Source organism: Polyodon spathula, chromosome 8, assembly GCF_017654505.1.
Source record: "Polyodon spathula isolate WHYD16114869_AA chromosome 8, ASM1765450v1, whole genome shotgun sequence".
NCBI lineage: Eukaryota > Metazoa > Chordata > Actinopteri > Acipenseriformes > Polyodontidae > Polyodon > Polyodon spathula.
Window position 1 is genome coordinate 27878830 of NC_054541.1, and position 26331 is coordinate 27905160.

At 36.8% G+C, this 26331-nt stretch overlaps 1 protein-coding gene across 1 annotated transcript in view; it reads left to right on the forward strand.

The window, feature by feature from the left end:
- The window catches only part of LOC121319718 (transcription factor SOX-5-like), a 243556-nt gene that overhangs the window by 76034 nt on the left and 141191 nt on the right, over positions 1 to 26331 (forward strand). Inside the window, exon 3 of the mRNA XM_041257435.1 lies at positions 9004 to 9100. The gene's annotated coding sequence lies outside the window, so the exon portion shown is untranslated. The remainder of the gene's footprint in view (positions 1 to 9003; positions 9101 to 26331) is intronic.

The following is a 26331-nucleotide window of genomic DNA, read 5'->3' on the forward strand; positions in this document are numbered from 1 at the left end:
TACTTGAGAAATTCTACAACAAACAGAATTTTGAACATAAAGAAATTGCCCAAAACATATGGCTAGTTGAGATTTTTATATCTTAGAACTGAAATTGGGAGTTTTGTGTTGCACCACAAGGGAGGAATCTACAAACAGAGGAGAACATTGTGTGCTTGTTGAGCTAATGATGTGCTCAATAGAGGGTCAGGAGAGCTGGAAACAAAATAACAAGCATAACAAAAAGGATGTTATGTCACCAATCAAAATGCTGTCATCATGCTGATCTTACACTAAGAGATTAAGGGATAGGTGTACTAAGATGGGCCAATCGCATCACAATCATACCGCAATTTGCATTATTCATTATTTAATGAAACGTTATGATCTTGTTCGGTACACATTTGATAGTGTTTACAGTACATTTGGAAAACTAACCTTGTTATAATTTGGTTACAATACTTTGTATTATGCTAGGAAATTATTTAATGTAAACAATGTACAAAAGGCTAAACATGATATTTTTTATCAGTTGTTATTTGTTTTGTTATTACATGCATTGTATCCACTGCATAGCAGCGCCATAATAGAGTGGAACTTATGTGTACTACAGTAGTTTGCCAGTAGGGAACTGTTTACTTGCAACTAGAGAATAAACAGTGTGCCATTTTAATTCTCTGCTACTCAATCCACCTTACCACTCAATCACAGTGACAGCGAGCTCTGACGCTGACAGCAACAGTGTATGGTTGCATTCAGATTTTGTGCCCAATCAGTGTAAAGGCCCCTGTGTGCATAGTTATGTTATTTATGAAAAGAACAAAGGTTATATGGTACCTCTTGTTAGGTTTTCTTATATTAGAATGGAACGTGCCCAAATGTACTTTGCTTCTATACTCTGTGTTTTCAGTTAAAAATAAGTTTGAGTAGAGCCAGCAGTGTCATCAGTGCTAATTAAAGGAACATGTGCAAATTATAATTAGAAAATGGATTAAAGCTGTGGCCAATAGTTTTGCATCACCTAGAATTTTAGGATTGAGACATAATTAAAAAAAAAAAAAACTATATGAATATAATGTAGATTTTCGGTTTAACATCCTATAATCAAATCAACTACAAAGTGATATGGCAAAAGTCTACTGGAAGCAACAATATTAGTACAATATTTAATGTTAGATTTCGAAATGTCACATTTTTTAATTGTCAATGTTTTGTTAAGTGTATGGAAATCTAAAAACCGGTATGTAATTCAATATGTTAACATAATATTATTCAGCAGGTTTCTTCAACTTTTTATTCATTCTATAGGGTGATGCAAAACTTTTGGCCATAGCTGTACCTTTAAAAGAGAAATGTAGTGAGAAGTGTAGAAAACTTGACAATTATTATTAAAATCCATCATCGATAGTAAATTCTATTTAAAGGAGAGTTACAGTGTCTCTGCACAGCTCTACTTATTACAGTGCGGTTTCTAATAAGAGAGCTGTTTTGCATTGTAGTGCTGGTTCTTCAAAATTCGAGACAGTAATAGAGTCTGGGTGTTTCAATACCTGTTGGAGGGCAGAGCATTTATCTGCAATGCATTTGTTTTGAAATTGCTGCTGAGTTTCATTGTTATTACCTTGTATCATATCCATATAATAATGATAGTCTTGTGAATATGGCCAATAAAAAAGTATACCATTTTTTGTTTCAATCCTGAAGGGCACACTTACATTAAATCTATGTTTAGCAGGCAAACCTGGCCACAGACACACACACATGCACGCAAACAAGCAGGCACATGTAGTTAAAGCCCTAAAGGTTTATTGCTTTTCAGCCTGTGTCTAAGAACTTAACTGTCAGAAAGCAACTGAAAGACTGACTTAATACTGAGGCCATATCTAAAATGGCTTGTCTTGTCATGTACTACATGGGTTTTCTTCAGAGTGAGGTGTCGTGTTCAATCTACCCTGTTAAGTGACTGAAAGCAAAGAGCTCGCTGTAAAAGAATCGGGCCCCCCAATTTGTTCAGGGTCAGTTGTGGTGGATGAAACCATCTTGTTTGTAGATACCTCTTCAAGTTATTAGGCTGTCAGTTTGGTAGCTTTGGAAGATTTATAGCTCTGAGTTTTGCTGTGGTTCTCTGTGCTAGAGGCGAAGGGCGGTGGGTGGGTAGTGGGAGTCTATAGCATTGCCTAGCTTATTGAGAATGGTCTTTGGACTCCTTGCTAAATTGCTGAAAAGCATATTATCATATCTATCTATCTATCTATCTATCTATCTATCTATCTATCTATCTATCTATCTATCTATCTATCTATCTATCTATATAGATAGATAGATAGATAGATAGATAGATAGATAGATAGATAGATATACACACACACATACAGTGAATGTTTCTAATTTGTACTGCATTGTTTTGTTTAGCACTTTATTATACAGTTATTTTTTTATTTTTTTGTGAGGCTGGATTGGCTGAGGCATTAGTATTCAAACTGTTCTGATATTTTGTTTAAAGGTGACATCATCATAACTATTTAGGGGAGACATGAAATACAGGCAAAAAAAACAAAACAAACAAACAAATAGTCTAAGGTATTTCAAAACCAAAACTACCAATAAACAGACAAATAGAAGCTAAGTTCCTCAGACAATAGTGTGGACAGCAATGCTGAACTGTAGCTGGAAACAAGACTTCTCATGTTGTCATTCAAACACACACTCCAAATTGGTATGCTGGTTTATTCCACTGCACTGCACTGCTGCTTTGGCTTTACATATAATCTTGAGGCCTTCCTATTCTCACCAAACCAGTAGCACTCTTTTTAATGTGACCCTGCTTTTCTTGCTGATGGATTATTAGTGCAAAATGCTGTACGTACCAGAGTCCATCCCCCACCCCCGCACCCCCATAATTAATAATGATTTATCTTAAAGGTTTCTCTAAATATTTTCTTGTTTTTGGTTGCTTTATCTAACCTTCACTCTAACGTTAAGAGCTGCACTAAATAATGAATTTACACACAGACAAAACTCAAGCATCATTCTTAACCACTTGAAAAAAGATGTTATGCAAACTGCGAAATAGAAATAACGTGTTTGTTTTAATGAACACTAAAACACAGAAAAAAATACTGACAGAAACTGACAGTATACCCTCTCTGGTAATGGCCAAATAAATACATTTCACAGTAAACTGAGTCTGTACAACAAGCTTTGTTAAATATCTTGTGGATATTTAATTTGATTAAAGTGGAGTGCTTTGGAGTCTTACTGTTTATTAAGTTAGGCATGCCGAGTCCTGCTTTATTAATCTTAAATTACATCTATGCAGAGCTCCATGTGTGTTTTTTTTTTCAAAAGCATAGACCATGAAAGACTGCACCATGCAGACCATTCCAGGGAGCACAGTTTCTTTAAACTAAAACACAGCACAGGAACTCGGAATCCCCTAGGTATCAAGAAATGCATAGGTTTGTTGTAGCTGTAACAATACATGAATGAAACCCTTGAAAATGAATAAAGAGGAATGAGTAATATCAGCAGGTAAGATGTCGAACAAAAAAGAAATAGGGATGTTTCTTTGACACTTATTAAAATGCTAGATTGTTTTCAAGAATAGAGTAAAATCTGTTTAGAAAGCTTGCGCGCCTGTGTGCCGGTTTAAACAATGGTGTGCTGGATTTCTAAGATAATGTTGTCTCTGCATTGTTCTGAGTGCAATGAAGCTTCAAGAACTATATGTATCACAAATGAAGTCTGCTTCCCTGATGGGAGTACATCACCATTTGCTTTAATATTTTTTGATGTTTCACTCATGTTTCATCTGAGAAGTCCAAAATTGACAGAAAAATTAAACAGAGTTTGTGGTGCAATCCCCCAGAGGAGTGGGAAGACTTCAGCTCCTAAACAGTGCATCAAACGCTTGCTTGACATAGTGTTTTGTTAGCCATGCAGGCTGTGGCCAGACATATTAAAAAGAAAGCGCCTGTTTCCAAGTTCAGTTTAACACAGACACACTTATGGGTAGATGTGACATCTCTGCTAAGCAGTGACCCTGCTCATCACTTAAAGCATTATCACTTGGCAATGATTGACTTACTACTTGACTATGTCTAGAACACTCCGACGAAAATGTTTGTGGGTATAACCATGGCACATTTTGATTACCAAGGTACAGAGTTTTATGCCTTCCAAGGTTTTTAATTATTGTATTACTGAATATTACTGAATAGATAAGTAGGGTTTGTAAGTCTTGTTGTCCTTGACTACAGGACCATCTTTAGCTGTTCACCCCTGCACCTTCTGCTATTTGATACCATCTTAATTGTCAGAATATTTAAATTCTTACCTGTTTAGTGTTGTATAATGGGAGGTCTCTCTCATTATCTCACCTCTAGTGTTGTGCAATTGCCCCCTCTGAAACTATTTAACAGAAATGACAGCTGCACACACCTATTGGTCATTTTTTCAAATCATCTCTAGAAGCAGATCCATGACATGTTTTTCTAAGCAGAAGACAATGATACAGTTTGTTAATGACATAATCAGTTTTGAGGAAACTCTTGAACCACATTGTGGTGTATGCTATTTGCAGCAAAAGGATTAGAGTGCAGCTCTTGTATGCTGGAGTCTTTTAGTCTTTTTCTTTTTTAATGACAGACTAAGACCCTGTTTAAAGAAACAAAGCTGGGAAAAATAATAAAAAGTGCTTGTGGCAATGTTGCCCGCCCCTGGGTGTATTTCAGTGTTATATGTTACGTGTTGTGTGTTAATGTTGGTGTATAGTCATTGGTACACGGGATATAAATGGGTCTGTGGAACACGAGTTGTTTAAAATGTATATTTGTATTTAGGCACAAGGATTGCACAGCACTTCACGTGCAGGTAAAATGTAATAATATGTGAGTACTGGGAATTGCACTTTATTAATTCACGTGCAGTTGTACCATGACTCCAATTCAATGATTGATTAGCAATCAAGTCTCGGTACAGCTGCATAAAAGCTGCATGTTTTCACTCACTCAGGGTTGTGAGTGGGGAACGGGATTGGAGACGGAGGTAATAATCATAGTAATAGTTGAAATATCAGCTCACCGTGTTTGTCTGTGTAGACTGTTTTGTTTGTCTCTTTATTTTGGCGAAAGTACCGTGTCCTGTGTTTTGTTTATCTTTACAACCTTTTATTTTTAGTCTGTTCATTATTAAATGCTGAGCGAAACCAATCACTCAGCTCCACCCAACTCCACCTCTGTTGTTTATTTCCTGGTTCCTGTTTCTGGTTTGACGTCACCCACTACAACCGTCTTCGTGACAGTGCTGCATCAATAGAAAATGCATTTTTCCAATGAAGCGTTCTTAAAAATGTCATCAGAGTTTCACATGGCACGACTTTGAATTGATTTTGCAATGTTCCTGCTTTCCTCATTTGGTTCGTTATGTTCATATTTGTCCATGGAGGTGCAAATAAATAAAGGTTTCTTGAGCACAGATGGTTTCAAAACATGAATGGACTACACCTTCCTCAATCTACATTCATGTTTTCATGGTTGAAATCAAAATCGCTGCATTCTGCATTCAATAGCCAGACATCCTTAATAGTCAGCAGAAAAAAAAAAAAAACTATCTCATGTAAGATGAAATTAGAAACTAAGTATTTGTGGAATTTTATCATGGACTATTACGTACTAAATTATAATGAAATGAGTATTATATTAAATACCATGTTGCAGATGTCTTAATGACGTCATGTCTTGTCCTAACCTAGACTAAGAGCCTTCTTCAATAGAATATCGGTACTGTAAATATCTGGTATTACATTTTTATATTATATAATGCTCTTCGCTCCAGTTATCAGTGAGAATTAGAGGGTGACACCTCTGAAAGTGCCACTATAAAGGAATCAACAGTGACTGATGTTCTGTTAACCTTTGATGAGATTATTAACATTATTTGATCACTGATACATAACATAAATGTCATATGATTCCATATGCGATCAACATATTTTCTCCTAATGAAAATAACCCGGAATTAAATATTTTCCATGCCCAGCATAAATTAAGACAGAGAGAAACAATATGTGGTTTTGTATTAGAAACAATTTAGCAATTTCTGAGCATTTGTTTAAATTTTTATTTGGAATAGTTAAGACCTGATTATGATAACTCAGACTAGCCTACCATGACAGATGTGTACCCTTTTTAAGTGTAGTGTGGTGTAGCAGCAATTAAGTCTACTGCCTTGTTCCATAATTATTAATTTAGCAGTTCTTGCAAACACGCACACACACACACACACACACATACACACACAGACACACACACACACAAACAAAACATGGATGTAATTTGCACAAAAAACAAACGAAGGCATCAACATTTTATACAGTCCTATAATTTTCTAGAAGCCTTCAGGTGAAATTCGGAATGTGAAAGAAGCCAAATGCTTTTTAAATGGTGTATGGATGTATGGATTATCCTGCTGTGAAGAAATGACCTTGCTGTTGTTTGGTTTTGCTATCTTTGACCCAGGTCATAAAACCCTTTCAATATGTGTATGTGGAAGAGTGTTAACAAATGTAACTAGTGGTTCCTTAACTCAATCTCAATGATCATGTTTTACGTGCAGCAGAATGATAAAGGTGCCACATGTCAACAAGATATTTTAACATCATAAGAAATTATACGTTTTTATTGGCATCTAGGTAGCGGTAAAGGCAATCTTTTGGTCTGTGCAGTTTCAGCTGTGACTTTAGATCTTTTTTGAATACATACTTGTCTTAATTAAGTGGATATTCAATTAACAACTTCCTGTAATTACATTATTCCATTTTTTTTTTAAGTGAATATTTATATTGTTGGTGTTTTTTAAAGGAGGCTTGGCTAAATTGAGAGTGAGAGGAGAGCCGTCAGATTTGTTTTAAATACACAAAACCATTCCTATGTAGTGTGTTTCAGTGTTTTTGTGAAAAATGATTGCATTCTGTACAGATAACAATTGTGTAAGAATGCTTGTTTGGCTTTCTTTTATTTTAAGTCAATCACTCTATATTGGCCTTGAAGCTGAAATAAAAAAATAAATACAAACACGGCAAGCTTTTCAGAGCTACATTCACCAACTATTTTGAGTGTTTTTAAAAACATATTGAAAAGCAGCCTTGGAAACTACAGCCCAAATGGTTCAGATGGAAGCATAGGTGGCTTTTAATGGAGAGATAATGGGTTCAGTCTTCAGACGAGGGTAACTGCTCAGACTACTCTGGGGCACAGTAGCTACCCATCTGGAATACAAGAATAAAAAATACGGTTATATTTAATGAAATAGTGATTTACATGGTCCTCCAGCTGTCATGCGCTGACGTACATAACAGTCAATATACCAGAATATATATTCAGCACACGACTGGAATGCTTGCCACTGCAGCAGCATATAAACCATTCACAAAACCTTAAAAGATACTGCAAAGGAAAGCCAGCATGTGCCAAGCTAAATATTAAGTTATGCTATGTATCAGTTACATGACAGCTGGTAACCCAATGTATTTAATATTGTAGGAGTGAAGTTGTTCTTCACAATTCTGAACCAAGGACCTCAAGAAGAAATAAAGAAGCACTTGTACAAAAACTGCAAAGCGAAAGTGGTTTTCTCACCCCACAGTGTTTGTCAGAACTACTGTTTGCCAGAAGCAAGTAGATGTTGAAAGTTCAGCTCCAGTGGTGACAACTGTTGTATACTTCACAAATGAATAGACTGCAACTCTGCATCTTTCCCATTATATATTGCTTGCTGTCACAGGCCCAGTCCCGACTGCAAAGAATATGTGTGTATGAATATTTCATTTTCCTAGTAGGTTCCATGACATTACAATTTGAAGAAATATATTCTGCATTGTAGCTGGTAGGAATATGTACAGTACTTAGGTAACACTTGCATTTTATTTGCATTTTAGGAATTGTGATAGCAATTGGTTTAGTTCTTGTCCAGTTCCGTAAGGTTTCACAATTGGAACAATGCATTTCACCTGGTTGGCTGGGCTAATGAATGCTAACAGTTCACATTTTCCATTTTTTCCAGTGTTGCAAATCATGAGCAGTTGTGTAAAAAAACAAAACATGTATTCTTGCATAAAATAACACAAAGCAACTTGGGTGAGCGTTACTACTATAGTTTAAAACTATGCGTTAGAAAACAGCGTGAAGTGTTCAGTATGGTATTTGGATGTGAATTGCAAGACAAATATACTCCATTTGCTGACCACATTAATTTAAAAAGAGAACTACTTATTGGTCTTTGAGGTTTTCAGTCCAACACTGTTTTTTGTTTTTTTTGTTGTTGTTTTTTTACAATTGATCCTTCTCAAATACTTGAGAAAAATCATTTCAAGATGTCCCACATAACCCATGTGGAATTGCCCTTGAGGATATATTGGGGCAATTCACAAACACATAAACAAATTTCCTGTTCTTTAATGGAGTTGTTTAATGAGCAGGCTTTTTGATAGTACATTCCTAAATCTTTGGTATCAGAACCATTGCCCATTCAACCAGACCTGTACATAGATTTTCAAAAAAATTAATTTGCTTTTCAAATTGAAACCTCAAACTTATCTGCTACAAATCTTGGAATGCTTGGAAACCCTTTTGGAGGAACAGGATCATAAAGCGCTTGTCTCTTGAGTTCGGTTTGATTAGGATTTTCTGATCTACGTCAACCACACCATGATGAGTGGTTAACAATCAAACCCTACTAAATATCCTGGTAGCCCTAAATAGATAATCATCCCCTCTTCAAAGAAATGGAAAAAAGATTTTTAATTAGAAAGACCTCCCACAAGGACAGTAGTACCATTATCCGTTTACTAACAATTCTAAACAACATGTATACTTGTTCTTTGTTTCTGCAATGGTGGCTGCAAATACTAGTATCACATTGAATTTAGTAATAAAATAAAATAAAATGTATTTTTCTGGTTTGATTCTGTGCTTGGGAATGTTGATGTCTTGGCAGCATAGGTGACTAAATCTTTCTCTCACACAGGTACAGTGCAGGTGGCGACAAGTCTGGGCTCCTGAATCCTGCTCTGCCAGTACTGAAACCTGTCCTGCAAACCCACCCAGACTACTAATCTGAGAAGGTAAAACACACTTTTATATATTAAATAAGCTGTACAATATGTAATAATAGCCGAGTGTGATAGTTTTATTGACTGTTCACCCTTTTAACATTTCAAAAGGACGCTACTGTTAAACAATGACCCCTGCTGGTCAGAGGTCATACTAGTACAGCGTACTGGCCAGCCCCAGTTGTTTAGCATCAGTGTCTGCTCAGTGGCAACCCCTACCTTTGGATGGTGTAGTTGACCAAGCTGTCTTCATTTTGATCAAGGCACCTGCTACATTTTACCTATTTTGTTTTAAAGTATTGGCTGATGAAAGAGCTGATGGGGTGCAATAGTTTAGCTCCTATGCACAGCAAATCCTTGGCTTTATACTGAGAGCAAAACTAGCAATTGCTGCAGCATATTTCACAAGCCATCACATTTCCAGCTCATCGAATACAACAAACCCCCACGAGACAGAGGTAGAGAGAATTACATGCATTAACTTTTTTTTTTTTTATCTCATTATATGTTTTGACCAACTGACCAGACTGTTTAAAATTCAATCACTGAGCAGCTGACAAGTGCAGCTCTTTAATTTTATACAAGAGCGCCCTGTTTTTCTGCCCCCTCTTCGATTAATGCTCCAGCTTGTGCTCAGACAGTAATAGGCTTCTTGCATGCCCACGACTGTTATGATCATGTAAATTTATTGGTGCTTAGAAGGAGCGAGCTATTAAAATATTACAACAGCCATTACAGCGGGCACGCGTTGGCTTTCTCTCCTAACAAACATATGCTTCCGAACGAATGCCTAAACTCTTATTTATGGATTTAATTTAATGTGCGGAAAGAATTCAAAATTAAATTTGGTGTCTGCCTCCGGAGAGTGTCAGTGTATAATAACATGGTAATTTTTACACATCTTTATGAGAAATGGGAAAATTAATTCTTTCTGACAAGTTGCAATTATTGGACTTGGAACAGTTGCAGCTGAGCAGTTTGCATGCCTGTTGCCTGGCATTGAGCTGAGGACAGGGTGTGTGTGGAATAGCAGGGATGCTGATGGCTTCCTGCATTTCAGGTTTAGGCATTACTTGTTACACAGGTGACCTGTCAGTAAAGTTGTAACATTTTCAACGATCCCTGTAGATTTCTCATGGCAACCTTAATTTTTCTACTTTTCATCACATTTCATCAATACTAACCAAGGCATTTAGAATACTGGGTTAATATCCCTGAAGTATAGTGATCTGTGAGGGCCACGTGTTTATATTTTAAATATATTTTGGGTCTGGAAATACCCCTGACAATCTAAAAAATAAAATTACAAAACAGCAGCCCAAGTTCATCATTTAACAAAACGATGTAAAGTTATATATTACGAAATAAGCTGCACCATCATTTTTTTGACTATAAGAGCCATCAGATAGGCTTGCTTCTGCCAAAAACTACTGAATGTCCAGCCTTCACTTCTAAGTGAAGAGAGCCATAGAAAGATAGCTATTTGTTGGACATTATATTATTTGACAAATTGAAGGAGATTACAGCCTACAAACAGCCTGCATGTTATCTATGAGGTTTTCAGTATACTCGGTAGTATAAAAGAGATGCACGTCATACAAGACGTGTTGTACAAGGGATGTGACTAGAGGCAGCTCAGTCATGCACCTGATACACATGCCTTGTGTTATATTTAGAGAATTACAGCATTTTAACATGCTATAAGTACCTGTCCAGGTAGATGGTTCACTGCTTTATTATATAGAAACACATCAAAAATCAAAGAACAATTAGATTACATGTTAACAAATGCTACAATACAGATAGCATTCCATTTTTCTTTTCTGTCTGCTTTTTATCTGTTTGTGATGGGCAGAGGCCCTGCACAGGGGTTGTGTTGAGTTGGCAGGGAAGGAGTTAATCTCTCCCTGCCAACTCCATGTGAGAATGTGGCTGGAAGTGAATAATTGATAATTAATTAGGCTCCAGCCACAGATTTGTGAGATGGAGTTTGAGTTAGTAAGCTGAGTGCTGTGCTGTGCTGTGCTGTGCTTTATTGAGGCTAAAATGTGTATTGGTCAGTGAAGGTGAACGTCCAGCTTGAGAAGTGTTTTGTTTAAACCATTTCTTTTGGCTCTTGTTCTTGATTCTTTATTTCATGTTAAATGAAAGTGTGCATCAGGACTGTTAAACGGCTGCTTCTGTCTCTGGGTTTGCTTCCTGACATTTACCAGCCTTGGCTGTGACGATATCCTTTCACACGGTTATACATGTTTGAAATGTAATTCGCTTTTAGGATTCTTCATCTTTAAACAATTACATTCTGCTCAAACACCTTTACAACATAATACATCTCAAGGCAGCACTTCATTTGTCACTGCTCTCATTTTTAATTAAGTTGTGAAACAATCAATTAACACGATGTATTGTCAGATTCCTCTTTAGTGCCCCAGTTTGTTTGTTTCCACTAGGCACCAGGGACCACAGATTGCTGGGTCGAGGTCATATGTAAAGAGTTTTATTTTATTTTTTTTTGTGTTATTTTGCTGTCCCTTGTTTTCATGACCTGAGTCATATTGTTCAATGTTTTTCCTGTGCTTTGATGTGCCACACACCAGGTGTTCATGTTCTGGATTACACATGAAAGGGACCACTTTCCAAAACTAATTAACCAGCAAACCTGACACCCGCAATTCTTTAGTGGAAAATAGCAACTTCTTGCTGATTCTGAGCTGCCAAATTAAATGTCTCAACTTTTATGCAGCCTTAGGAATAGCTGAAATTGTGAAAAAAAAGTGATCACGTGTACGTGTACAGATGAGACGTAAAACCGAGGTCCTATTGTAAGTGACTCTGTAACAGCAGTTGTGATGCATAGTTCACCCCCATGTCTTTAATTCATGTTGGATAAAAGAGTCTACTAAATGACATAATACTATGACTGCTACGACTACTAATAATAATAATGCATGCATGCAATCAAGAACTTGTGTTTCCATGGACTTATTTTCTTGGAACTTAATTGGTCTGGTATGATGTAATTTAACTGGCAGTCATGTTTCCAGGAACCTCTTGTTCAAGGCTTCACAGTATTGTTTAATAAAGGTTGATGCTGATGAATTGTAGCAAATCACCAAAAACTTCAAAATTAGTATTGGCTATGTGTGTATAACAGTGTTATGTGCGTGGGTCGTCACTGAATACAACGGAGCATTAGGTATTAACACGCCACACAGGTGTGCAGACTTAATTAACAACACACGTGCTGCCACTAGGGTACCATCAATGGTAGCCCTAGTGTCAGATTTACGAAACAAAACTAAACAAAACAAAGCTAAAATTCCACAAATTGCATCATGATTGTATTACATTGATGATATGTGTACTGGTACACCTTTCTAAGTTTCTAGTATCTGCTTCACAGTTAATCTCGGTTCAATACAGGGGACACTGGTTTCACATAAAATAAAACACCAATTAAAAAAAAATAAAATAAATACACAATGCCACCCCATATGCTTAGTGTAGCAATCACCAATTATTTTTTTCACGATTCTTATGAATTAATGCTATGAATCCATTTTAAAGCAAGTAATACATTTTTTTCCCCATTGTTTGAAATGACCACAGATAACCTACAACTTTAACAAACAGTGCCCACAACTACTGAACTAAAATATCTTAGTTAAAAAAAAATAATAATTCAACCACTGTTCTCACCAAAGATGACTTTTGCTAAAAATCCAAAATGTCCCCTCAGAAAACTAAATATGGTCCAATTGTGATTAAACAAGTATTTTTTCAAAGTCCTGAGGTGAAATCAGTTTTATATATATATATATATAATATATATATATATATATATATCTATATATATAGGAGTATGATTTTATATAGTTATCAAAATCCCCTTACAAGTACCAGGAGACCCAACTATATTATCACAGATTAGACTAATATACATCCCGTGTTCGGACTGTGATTCAAACAATAAAAGTTTCAGAAAGGTAAGAATTTAGGAGCAGTCTCATATATTATCAGTTAATATATATATATATATATATATATATATATATATATATATATATATAGTATAACAAAAAAACTACAACTACAAGTGGTTTTTATTCAGATTAACATGTTGATGTGTTCTGGTGTCAGCCTTGTATTCAACCGATTTACAGTTAGTGGAAGCACTAACTTCGTTTTGGCCACTCCATCTTTACAGTCCTCCCTTTTCTATTGTGACGCCAGTGGCTGTGCTCCGCATCCGAACACCAGAAATCGACTGCTTGAGGCTAGTTTGATATATGAGGTTTAAGTCGACTAATCATGCCTAACCTGACATCATATCTTGCCAAATAAAAAAAAGTTACAGGCAGAGGAGTTGCAGAGTTCAGAGGCAGTGCATTGAGAGCACATCTTTTGTTGGATATCTACTTTTAAAACACAAAATGCCAATTTTTCAATGCCAATCCCATTTTATCAATTTGTATTATACATAACCGGTATGAATTTATTTATCGGTTAACCGTTTAACCTATTACATCCCTAGTAAATAGCAACATATAATGAGCATTGATGCACATAGTTTTTTGTCACATACATTCGTTCCATTTTCTGTTTTGTAGCTAGACATACATTAGTGCATTAGTTTTGTGTCCACACAAAACAAAATATTCTTTTCTCAAAACATGCATGTATCTGCTAATGGAAGAGGCCATGTGTTATGATTTCAATGTAAATTAGTAGGAAGGTCACTGTTGTTTCAAATTGCAATGTCATTCTTTCCATTGATGTCACAGCACAAAGCTTCTATTGAGTCTGATAGTAGAAAAGAAACGGAAGAAAACCCAGAAAATTGGCCATCATGATTTTTCCTTGGAACCACTTGGAGACCATGACCCACATGTTAAAACTCTACAAGTAATTAAAAAAACTCCTGTTCTTCTGTTTGCAAACAGTGGAGCAGAACCTGGCTAGAGCTTTCCTTTCCCTTTATTCATGGCTTTAAGAAAACGGCATTGTATTTCATATGAAGGTTGTAATTAACTGAAGCCCCCAGTGAAGGGTGTTCTAACACCAGCTGTTTGTTGTTTGTTTGATACCAGAAAACACAGATCTTGTGTGCTAAACCCTTCTATTTCTGTGTACACTGATACAAATCAGTTGTTTGTGTTGGGTTTCCTTTAGGTGCGTCTATTTACACTAGTAATCCACAAATTAATACTGTTGTTCTCCTATAAAGATGGAGCCACAGTTATGTTGCTAAATGGTATGTGTCTATTATTGCACACCATATTTCCAATGCCAATATTGTGATGCCCATTTTCCCGTGCTTCCACCTATCAGGTTAATACCACAATAATGGATTCATCAGCAGCAGCAGTGAAAAGTTTACTATATAAGGAGAGAAGCAGGGACATACGGCAGCTCGTTGAAGCCATCGGGGAACAAAAAAATTTGTTATGTTGGGATCACGAGATTGCCATTCTGTTATCTTGTGATCACCAGATCATTTATATCAGAATCACAAGATTACCATTCTGTTATCTCGTGATCACAAGGTAATTTATATCAGAATCCCGAGATTACCATTCCGTTATCTCGTGATCACAAGATCATTTACATCAGAATCTCGATATTACCATTCCGTTATCTCATGATCCCGAGATCATTTATATCAGAATCCGAGATTACCATTCCGTTATCTTGTGATCAGGATCTCTAGAAAACATAAGTCATTACCTCCATTTTCCAGAGATCAATTATTATGTCAGGAAATATCCTGGGATATATTATCTCATGATCTCAACATAACGAATAGTTATTTTTACCCAATGGCTCAAAGAGCCACCATAGGGACATAATGTTCAAGCAGCCAGTCAATTGTGAAGCTACGATTTGAAACCAGGACCCCCAGGCCCTAAATTACCTGGTCTACAAACTTCTTACAGTCTAAAACCAGTACACTGCTTAATCATGTTTTTTTTTTTATTATTATTATTTTATGTATATGTGATAGAGCACTGCATTGAGCCTTCAAAGCCATACTAGATGGATATTACATATTTGTTTTTAATGAAGTTCCCTCCCTATGACCCCAAGACCATATCCAGGATAGGGTTGAACATACAGGGTGCTATTCACAAAGCTTTTACTCATATTTTTTTAAAAAGTCTGTTTTTATTGTTATAAACTGTTTTTCATAGAAATCTTCCAGACTGTTGTTAAAGAAGATAATGCATGTATCTATGGATAAGCCCTACAGTGTATGAATGAACAAGATTTATTTTTAAATCACCTTTCTTTTTTATTTCGGAATACCTTTTATTTTTTATATCTTATTTGTTTTTGCTAAAATTAGTGTTATCTCTGTAGAAGGCTGAGAAACAATGGTTTCTTTTTAAGGGTTTCACATGAAAGGTAGCTTTTTTTCAAGGTGTGAGATTCAATTATTCCGAGAAGTACCATGATGCTGTGAATAAACCCTGGCAATAGTTCAATGCGAAATGCAGCAGAAAAACAGCATGCAGACTCCTGTGAAATCTTTTCCTTCCATGGATTTTTGTTACATGTTTTACACATTTCTTCTTCATTGAATACAGACGACTCTTTGTACCATATAAATAGTTATTGGTATAGAATTTAAAAAAAAAAAAAAAACACTTGCATAGAGTGATTTTCAGTAGCTTCCTTACCAAGCTTTAGAATTCGTTATTATGTTAAAATTGTATATAGTCTTGCATAACTGTAAATGTACCATTATTTATTTTTCTCTTTGGCCATGACAAAAATGTAGGATTCATGGACAATCCACTGGACATGTGTTTCTATGTACCTATTGAATAATGGTGGTTTATTCTTAGTCTGTAATCAAAACTATGCCTGTCTAAGCCAACAACAAATGGTATCAGAACAGAGGCGGTAACAATGGTAAATGTACATGATGGAATTCTTAATTATAGATATTGGGTATCAGAAAATAGGTTTTTAAATAATATTTATATACTGTATGCAGTGATGGGATAACCCTTTGAAGATGCTGAAAAGTGGAGTTACAGTACATGAGAGATTGCCCCTCAACACTGGGGTTAGTATCCCTTGAATTTCTTTGATAGGTGCCATGGGAGGAATATGTATTAAATTGATAAACAATGAAGATAGAATTATTATCTATACAAATATAAAAAGTGAAATATCTGGCAAGGTTTTGTGGTTGATGCATATTGTTCCAAAACCGCTAATACAGTATATGACATATTTTGTGCTGTCAAAGTGTTGCTTACTGTAAATCACTAAAAAAATATAATTACAGTGAATAGTATGATAAGGACAGTAAATAAAATGATATACTTTATTTAACTGGGAGGCAAGTAGTGGAATGAAACTGAATTTTCACCCTGACTTATTGCTATGGTATATTCAAAAAAAAAAAAACTCTATGAATGTCCCTTTTCCTATTTAAGATTTTGAAAACTGAAGTGAAAAATGAGTCAGCTCACTAATATGGTGCTCGAAGATTGTGCCGAGAGCCTTGTCCATTGTGTGATAGCTTTACCACAAGAAGAAAGCGAGTGAAAAAGAAAGACACATTTGATAGAGTTGTGGAGACTGTATGAATGGGCATTGAACAGCCATTGTCTTGAAGCGACCTCAATTTGGTACTGTATAGTCCTTTTTACAACACTGTCTGGTGTCACAATACTTCTATTCTCCTCAACTTATTTAAAAAAAAGGGGGATTAGTAAAACAGTTGAATTGCGTGCACAGATTTCCAACGATCTGACAGAAAATAAACAAAGGACACTGAGATGTTTTGAAGTTATTTTAATTTAGTTGAACAGATTTAATATAGGCAATTTTTTTAAAAGAATGTGATTTATTTTAGGGCTCCGATTGGAATGATGTCACAGCTGGATTTCCTGTTTATAGTACTTATGTTTGGGGGGCTGAAGGGAACAGTAGTTTCATTCAAACCAGGATAACAAAAAGCAAAACAGACTCAGCGGTGATTTGTTTGTTTGTTTTTTTGGTTTGCTTAATTTAGCTATAATTTTGAAAGGATATTTTTGTACCTTAACTCATTTTTTTCTCAGTAAAAATGGATAGTGCAATAATATGAAAATGAAACATAATACACATTTCTTTTTCAAGATATGTCGGTTGCTAATAGCACCCAAACCATAAACAGTAATATTAGTGTCAGTGAAAGCAGTGGTTTACAGCATTTGTGCAAGCAAACAGTAACTGATCACATGAAACTATCTATTTTTATTCACTGCTGCTTATCAGGTCGCAGATACAATAATCTCACCAACCAGCCTCTATGTTTAGAAAGTACCCCTTTCCTAATATTTTTTGGAGTGGATTGGAAGGTTGAAAGGGTAGCCACAGCAACTTGTAACTTGAACACAGTCACCATGGTCTGAGTTGTTTAAAATGCTTTTATCCAAATAGTTCACATCTGCATATAAGCCACACTTTTATGTAACAATCATGTGTATAATTGCAGTTATCCTGTTCTGACTAAATAGAACCACATGTGAAAATTACATGTAGCATGCGTTGAAAGAAATCACCTCTTTTTAAATGAAATGCAAAACATGTGCATACAATAATAGAATGTAACAGCATTTCAGGGCATTTTTAAAAGGTGTTATTTGAGTAAAATTGTGGTAAAGTGTATCATCAGAATCATACTTGTTTTCACAGAAAAAGTTCTGGGAGTAAAAAACACCCTGGAATTGATGACCTTTTACAATACAGTAGAATTCAACAATTTACAATGCAACAATTTACCTCAGTGTTCTTGTCTTCTTCATTATAAAGTTCAGTCTTGATTTAAAAATGAAATGCCTTTTAAAGTTTCTGATATCTATCTGTGTTTTATGTTGGGTAGCTACTATTTCTGGAAGGTTTTTAGACCCTCAAACACATTATCTACTGGTGTTAAAACCATCTTGTACCTTAGCTGCATGGTTCCAGTTGAATACTTACAGTAAGCCCCACCTCTCTCTCTATATGTACTTTTTTTTGGGTTCATACTTTTCTTTTAAAATGATATATTTACATGCATCTCATTTACAAAGCTGAACTGTCAGACATGCCCCATTCTGCTTTGTTTTAGGTGTCATAAAGATGGACGAGTTGGTGAGGTTTTACGTTTGAAAGGGGAAATATGGTAGTTCTTAGAAAGTACTGTATAGGAAACAATCCTAATGTTTTACTAAGAAATCATTGTGGTAATACACTTCTATATTAACTTAAAGTCAATACAAAATACATTATATAAGGAGAAATTATGAGGTCAGATCCAGTTTTTGGGGAAAAACATTGATTAAGAAGACATGCTTAATGGATTGTAACACAATTTTTGTTCCTGGGTAGTAAGTGTTATTTCCTAATTGCTTATGCCTCAAAAGTATAGAAAATGGCTATTATTCCCCACAAACTTTGCTTTTGTGACCAGGACAGTGATATTTTGAAATGTACCTTTTTCCAATGAGAAAACGGTCTTTTCGTTCACATAAAGTCAGAAAAAAACAACATATGAATCCAAATTAACATGTATTTATACTAAAGTAATACAAAAATGACTACAAATGATTTAGAAGTGAGTAGTTTTTTGGGATTTACGATTATACTGTAAAACACTTTCACGAATCAGCCCCCAAATGTAGTCTCCCATCATGTTCTCGTTATACTGTCCTTGGTAGCGGCATTCAAAGTCCAGTATATCCTGGTGGAAGCGCTCGCCTTGCTCCTCCGAGTATGCTCCCATGTTCTCCTTGAATTTATCAAGATGAGCATCAAGGATATGGACTTTGAGGGACATCCTACAGCCCATTGTGCCGTAGTTCTTCACCAGAGTCTCATCCAGCTCCACATAGTTTTTGGCCTTGTGATTGCCCAGGAAACCCGAACCACTGTGACAAAGCTGTTCCAAGCCGCTTTCTCCTTACTAGTGAGCTTCTTGGGGAATTCATTGCACTCCAGGATCTTCTTTATCTGTGGTCTGACGAAGACACCGGCTTTGATCTTTGCCTCAGACAGCTTTGGGAAGAAGTCTTGAAGGTACTTGAAGGCTGCCGACTCCTTATCTAGAGCTCTGACAAATTGTTTCATAAGGCCCAATTTGATGTTCAGTGGTGGCATCAGCACCTTCCGGGGGTCCACCAGTGGCTCCCACTTGACGTTGTTCCTCCCCACAGAGAACTCGGTCCGCTGTGGCCAGTCCCGCCTGTGGTAGTGCGCCTTGGTGTCCCTGCTGTCCCAAAGGCAAAGATAGCAGGGAAACTTGGTAAAACCGCCTTGGAGACCCATCAGGAATGCCACCATTGCAGCCTCTTGATGCCATCTCAGAAAAATGCAGATATGTATCCACTTAGGCAGCTGGAACTAAACTGAACTGGTGGGCTTAAGGCCCCTGTATTTATACTACTATTTATATTACTGGAAAGTTCTAGAAGTTACTCCAAGTTTACTCAGCACTGAATCTATCTGGAATGTTCTGGAAAATAGGTACATTTCAAAATATCACTGTCCTGGTCACAAAAGCAAAGTTTGTGGGGAATAATAGCCATTTTCTATACTTTTGAGGCATAAGAAATTAGAAAATAACACTTACTACCCAGGAACCAAAAAAAAAAAAAAAATTGTTACACAATGTTATTAAAGTTAGTGAATGGGAGCAAAACTAACAATTTTGGAAGTATTAATGTACTTGTTAAGTCTAATTCCACATCCAGCATTGACAGTTTGCTCAATGCACTGTGTGCCCCCCTTAACTCCAATTTGTAAACACTAATCTTTTTGGTGTTAACTCATAATGATTGCGTAAGCCCCTCTCTTCCCTTATCTAAAGGATTTATCTTCTAAAAGGGAGAATATGGATATTGGTGAAGCATTGTGAATTGTTTTAAAAATTGAAAATTATTGCAATTGACAGCCAGATGTAGAAATTCAGCTTTTGATCCTTATTTAACTTGGACAAAAAATTATGACTGAAACAATGGCTTGATTCATCACTTAAAAGTAGGTTGTTGGAGTTTTAATACATTAATAGATTAGTTACAATAATTGTTCTATAAAGTTTAAATTTTATAAGTTAAAACTTATCCTCAAAGTTTAAAATTAAGCTTCCCTCCTTGGCCCATGCACTCTGATCAGGTAGGATGTTTACTTTGTGAAGCACACTGCACACAGATGATTAATGATCAGATGTGTTATTTTTAAAATGAAAACATTTCTGTGGCGTTTGATTAATTCTACGAATCTTTAACTAAAAGTCACTGTGCGGTTTTGAAGAGAGGGAGAGTATGGGGCATTGTGGCAGGGCACATCCCTGCATGTAAATATGTGGCAGGGCAGGGCCATGCTTGTAAATAGTTTGGTTTGTGTATTGGTGGTGGTGCTTAGCAGGAAAGGGGTTCATTCCTATCTCCAGGTAGTGCAGGTTTGGCACTGCCTTGGGATAAGAATTAACCTCATCCCTGCCAACCACCACCACCTATACATAAACCACACTATTTACGAGCAGAACCCTGCCCTGCCACAGGCAGTTCCCTTTCATTTCAAAGATGACCACCAACAACATTAAGTACGGGATATGCCTGCCTATTGGTAGGTATTTTCTGAGCATTCTATACCAGAGCTACCGACAGGCCCCTTTCTGGGATGACACCCTCGGTCCTGCCTACCGAGGGATTAAAACCATCATACTAAGGAAGCCATTTCTCTTTTTGCAGTTCCTTTGCGTTTCAAGCTGAAAGCTGGCTTGCCGCTTTCACGGAATCAGTGACTCCTGATTTAGCCCTTTTCTTTCTTTCTTCCTCAGCAATCTGCGTGCAGGTGCCTTGCAGGCTGCTGCTGTCCTAACTGTGGTATATGAGTCTCCTGCCTGTGCAGTACTGATTTAAAGGAATGAGTGTTGTCATCTTTTACAGCCTTTCACTCGTGTGGGAGCACGTCCTCCACCGACGCTAGGCTCTGCCTTACCCCCGCTGTTGAGCGACTCAGCTGTCTGCCAAGTGGCAGTTTTAATAAATGTGTGTGTATAAATATATAAATAATATATAATATATATATATATATATATATATATATATATATATATATATATATATATATATATATATATATATAGTTGTTGACTAAATACCCTTAGTGGCACATCTGCAGTGCACAAGCGGTATTCCTGCTTGCGTTGTGCAACAGCTAGGTAAAAAAAACAAAAAAAAACAACAACAACAAAACAGCAGGCCTTTTCCTCCACGGGGTGTATTTTTCTACACCCGTTGTAGAGTAGACCTCGCCGGCTGCCCTGGCTCTCCCGCCTTGGTGCGTCAAAAAATCAACAATAACAGCAGTGTGCTCCCCTGTAATATTGTTGTAATTGTATTATTGCATTGTACTTCATCCACAGATTCACCCGCTGCGACTTCAGCATGTGTGTCCCCTAGTATACGTTATGCACTGAACAGGCATGTGATTACACACAGTTAGATTAGGCACTGCTGCTTCAGCTGGTCCCCTGTGCTTCGGTAACTCGGTGCACTCTCAGCTCTTGGTACTTTGGTGCCTCAGTGTGCGCACTGCTCGGTAATCGCATTGCCCAGTGCACTCTGTGATCGAAGCACACGGTGTACTCTCTGCTTACTGCACCTGTTGTGCATGATGCTCAGTGCCCTTGGTGCCTATAGACCCCAGAGCACATGGTACTCGGTGCACACAGTTTTTGGTGCGCATAGTATCCGGTGCAGTAGACACTCGGTGCACGAAACATGCTCAGTGCTCTGTGCATTCATTGCGCACAGCACCTTTGTGCTGCGTTACCTCATTGTGCACAGTAATCAGTGCTCGGTGCACATGGTACTCGGTGTGCTCGGTGCACAGCACCTCGGTGCATACGGTGCTCAGTGCACGCGGTTAGTGGTGCACATTGTGCTTGGTACAATCGTTGTGCTCGGTGCTTAGTACACTCAGTGCGCACAGTACTTGGCGCATAGCACCTTTGTGCATTTGGTGCACACACTGGTAATGGCAACCATGACGAGAGTTCCAGTTCATGTCTGCACATCCTGCACGGTGAATGTATCGCCCAGCGACAAACACCCTCTCTGTGTGCAGTGCCTGGGGGTCCAACACACCATGGAGGACTTCTGCTACTTATGCATTGCCTTTCAGCCCAGGGTGCATCACAATAGGCTCAGAAGGGTCATGGTACTAGATGCTCACTCTCCCACAGCAGAGCCTTCAGCAGCCCTCAAAGCCTCATCCCCACTCCTCCAGCTCTCATAGAGCCCTTCACATTAGATCTCCTGCACTGAGGCTCCTGTGTCAAGACCTCACAGTCACTCCCCCTCCCCCAGGTGAGAAGGGTGAATTGCTCAAAGCAGACAAGGGATATCATTTACCTCAAGGAGCAGATGTCTAGGCAGAGAAAAATTAAGATAATGTAAAAAAAAAAAAAAAACTTTTTTGTAATTACAAATTGTGACAACGCTTCTTTATTTACAGTATAACTTCAAACACATTTCTGGGTTCCTGTCTTTGGTGGATAAACCACTTTCGACAATAAAGGATGGGTTTAAACAGAATGTTATCTGTATGTTCATTTGTTCCATGGTGTCCCTTTTCCAGTGGGAGCATGGCTTCTTTCAACAAACAATACCATACAAAAATAAATCCTAGCTCCTGTTTTGGAGCACTAACTAAACTCAACAGGATTCCTCAGGTCCAGGTCCTTACCTTTAGGTCTATTGTCTTTGAAACCTGTCCTTTTATACCTCCCTGGCTTGTTAAATTTAAAACAGGTGTATCTTAACTGATTGCCAGTCACTCAGTGTTCTTGGATAGCTATGGCATTCTGAAAGATGTCTTTTTTCATTTCTCATTTAAACAGCAAGAACTACATTTCTTTTTTTCACCCACATTTTGTAATGCCTAGCTTACACTCCAGGGTAAAGAGTGCATATTATTCAAAGTCCTGTGTATCTCCTTTCTCCAATTTTACCTTATATTCTACAACAAAAATTCATTTCCACATAAACACCCCTCCTTAATTTTTTGTTCACATATCTTCTGGACAGGTTGAGAAACAACAGCAATTTCATCATCACTTTGTAAATCTCTGTCAATTACACAGGTGTTAGATTTAAACTCAGCTTTGGCATTTCTTTCCTGGCTTTAACCACTGTTCAGAAAACAGCGCACTTATGTACGTCTCGAAAACCGGTCTCTGGCCCTGGCAATGATATTTAGGTCTTCATCTGTTTTAGATTTGGCAAAACTATCAATTACTTTGTGCTGTTCCCGGTTTACATTCCTTTGTTTTTTGCATTTTTAATTTTCTAATGCCACTTTCATGTTGTACATCTAAAACACAGTCCTTGCTCCTCGCTGCAGTCTTCACTTACAACAAACACTTTTGTCTGTGTAAGTGGGATTTCAAACTCAAACAGGAATTCATGACAACATTGCCGCAATGTGAGAAACAAACATTGTAACCGTTTGAACTAAGCGTAACAATGGAACGGCACTCGTAATAGTGAATCATTTTTACCGATTCAGCACTTGTTGTTTATCCCGTACATATGGGTGAAACTCAAATGGCAGGGATATTTTATTTAGATCATTTATATCAGTTGCAGGTAGCTGCACTTCATCTGAAAGGGGGGGTGGGCTCCCATGTGGTCAATATGCACAATACTGTAAAAACTGTTAACAGCTGCATCTCAACCTAAATCTTTGTTGGCTTTAGAATTTAGACAAAAACCATTATCGACAGAAACCATAGCTCACCACGACTGAAATTGCACTAGACACTTTTTTGCCAAGTAGTTTAGTTTTTCCAGCCACTATTTTGATGAGGTCTGACACCCTTTGTGAATAGTAGAAACAGCCAAATGCAGTGAGCATTGAGAGCATGTCTTAATCCATTCAATGAGCTGGTCTTCCCTCACAGACTCTCCTCACACTGAAGTACTGTTTCACAAGGTTAGTGTTCATTGTTGATATTGTATCAGTTCTCATTTTGTTATTCATCTATGTCCAGTGGCATAACTCTTTATTCAAGAGCTTTTGAAATCCAGTTAATACATTTCTTACAATGATAGTTGTAAGAAGGTTTATAAGAGAAAACATTACGGTGTTACATACAAAAAAAACAAAAAAAAACAAACAAACAAACAAACTGCTTGACAGAGAGAGAAGCTTTGACTCAAGATACATTTTTACACAGTTTAACAAATTAGTTATTCTGTAGTAATCTCCGATTTGTGCTGCAGTGAATACCTTAGGTGTCTTAAAATGGATATTTGTCCTAATCCAGTATATTCATTAAACCAATGAGGCATCCTTCCGGTGCTAGAGAAGTTATTTATATAGTTATTTAGCGTCTTCTGTGTAACTGTAATGTCACCTGTATAAACCTGAAGTTAAATTGTCCTCCAGGACCTAAACTGGGTACCCCTGCTTACATGGTGCTTATTTTGTGTTAGTAGTATTATGCTTTTCAGACATACTGATTAACACCACAAGAAATGTGTGCTAAGAAATATCTAAGATTTCACTAATACACACACACACACATCACGTATGGTTGATTTCACATGGTATCAGAAAATGTGGCTTTAACTGTAGAGATGAAATAAAAGGAAATAACTGAATAAAGTTTAATATTGACTGCATATGCAACACAGACACTACATTTTGCATCAATTACTGCCAATCAATCAAGTCTCATTTGTAGTTATGGTAACAAATGCAGAGATAATGGGCTCAATGTTTGCTATGATGGATGGTCTAGATTCTTTATCAAGTGGCAAAAGACAGGGACAGCCTTACACTGTTAAATACACAGCGTGTTAAGAATTTTGAGCACTAAGACTAATATGGCTCTGTGTAAACAGTGGGGTACGAAAGGATGAGTTTGAAATATATCTTGAGATAATACAGCATGCATCAATTTAATAGGGACTTGACCTCACTGTTTAAATGAGGTTGTATTACTTCCTCACGAGTTTCTCTGATAGGCAAATAGCAAAGACTGTATTTGAGAGTTACAAACTACAAATATGTCCAGTAATTCCTTTAGTAGAAAATCTCAGTTTTGGGGTTGGTTTGAAAATGCCAGACTCTAATGTGCAAATAACAGCAGCAACATTTGTTCTGGTATGGATGTTACATATGGGTGGGGTTGTGCTTTTCATTTGCTGTGCGCACAATCTTGAAAGACCCTCTATGAGCCAGTAATTTCTAAGAGGGGAATGGGATAAAACAGTTACTATTTAACTTCCTGGCATTTTTTTTTTTTAGTATTCAATATACTGTCAGTTTTCATAAAGTTTACTGATTACTTTCAGATGTGCAGTTTCAATGCTACATTGTTTGCCTGAATCAATTGCTATTATTTAGCTGAAGAACAGATGGACATTGGAGTATTGTTTTCTGATTATTATTTAACTTTATTAGTTTGTTTATGTACATGTTTTGCTACCTTTTGGTTTATTCAGTTATTAATTTCCTTTTTCAACAGTGTTCTAGTTCATTTTTAGTGAGGTTTTGCTTGTCAAATGACAGTTGCCACATTCCAAAAAAAAAAAAAAAAATCCTTGAGCAAGTGATTTTTATTGTATGAAAATATGTAAGGGACTAACATCTGAATTAACCTGTGTTTTTATTATTTAAAATGTAAAAAATAAAAAAGTAAAAAATAAGACCCACAAAATCAGAACCCTAGTCATTGACTCCTACCTTTTAAAAATATTGTTTAATGACAGGATCTAGAAATTGTTTCACCATGCATTCAAGGTCAGTTTTACACTAAAGCATATTTAGTATTTACCTGCACATGGGAGAACACCTTTATTAAATATAAAGAGTATTTATTCAAAACTATACACTCAATCATGCACTGATGCATAATCTGATCATTCTGATCATTCTTAATAGAGCAATGCAATTGTGGTATTAAATACTGTTTATTAAACTAACTCTTTCATTAACTTGCACAGTTCACTAAAAAGCATGCTGCAGTGTGAGCAGTAAATTGAGCCAATCCAGGTGATTTACCCCCTATGGTATACAGTGCTTTTTTGTTACTTGTAGTGCCTGCTACCTAATTTAATATGGTATTTGAATCCGGTTAAACCATACACACCACTGAGAAGCTTTTGTGGGGCAGTAAAAAGCAGTATACTTCAACTGTGACCACACCTGACTGTAAATACTACTTATTATGCTTATTTGTGTATTCATAA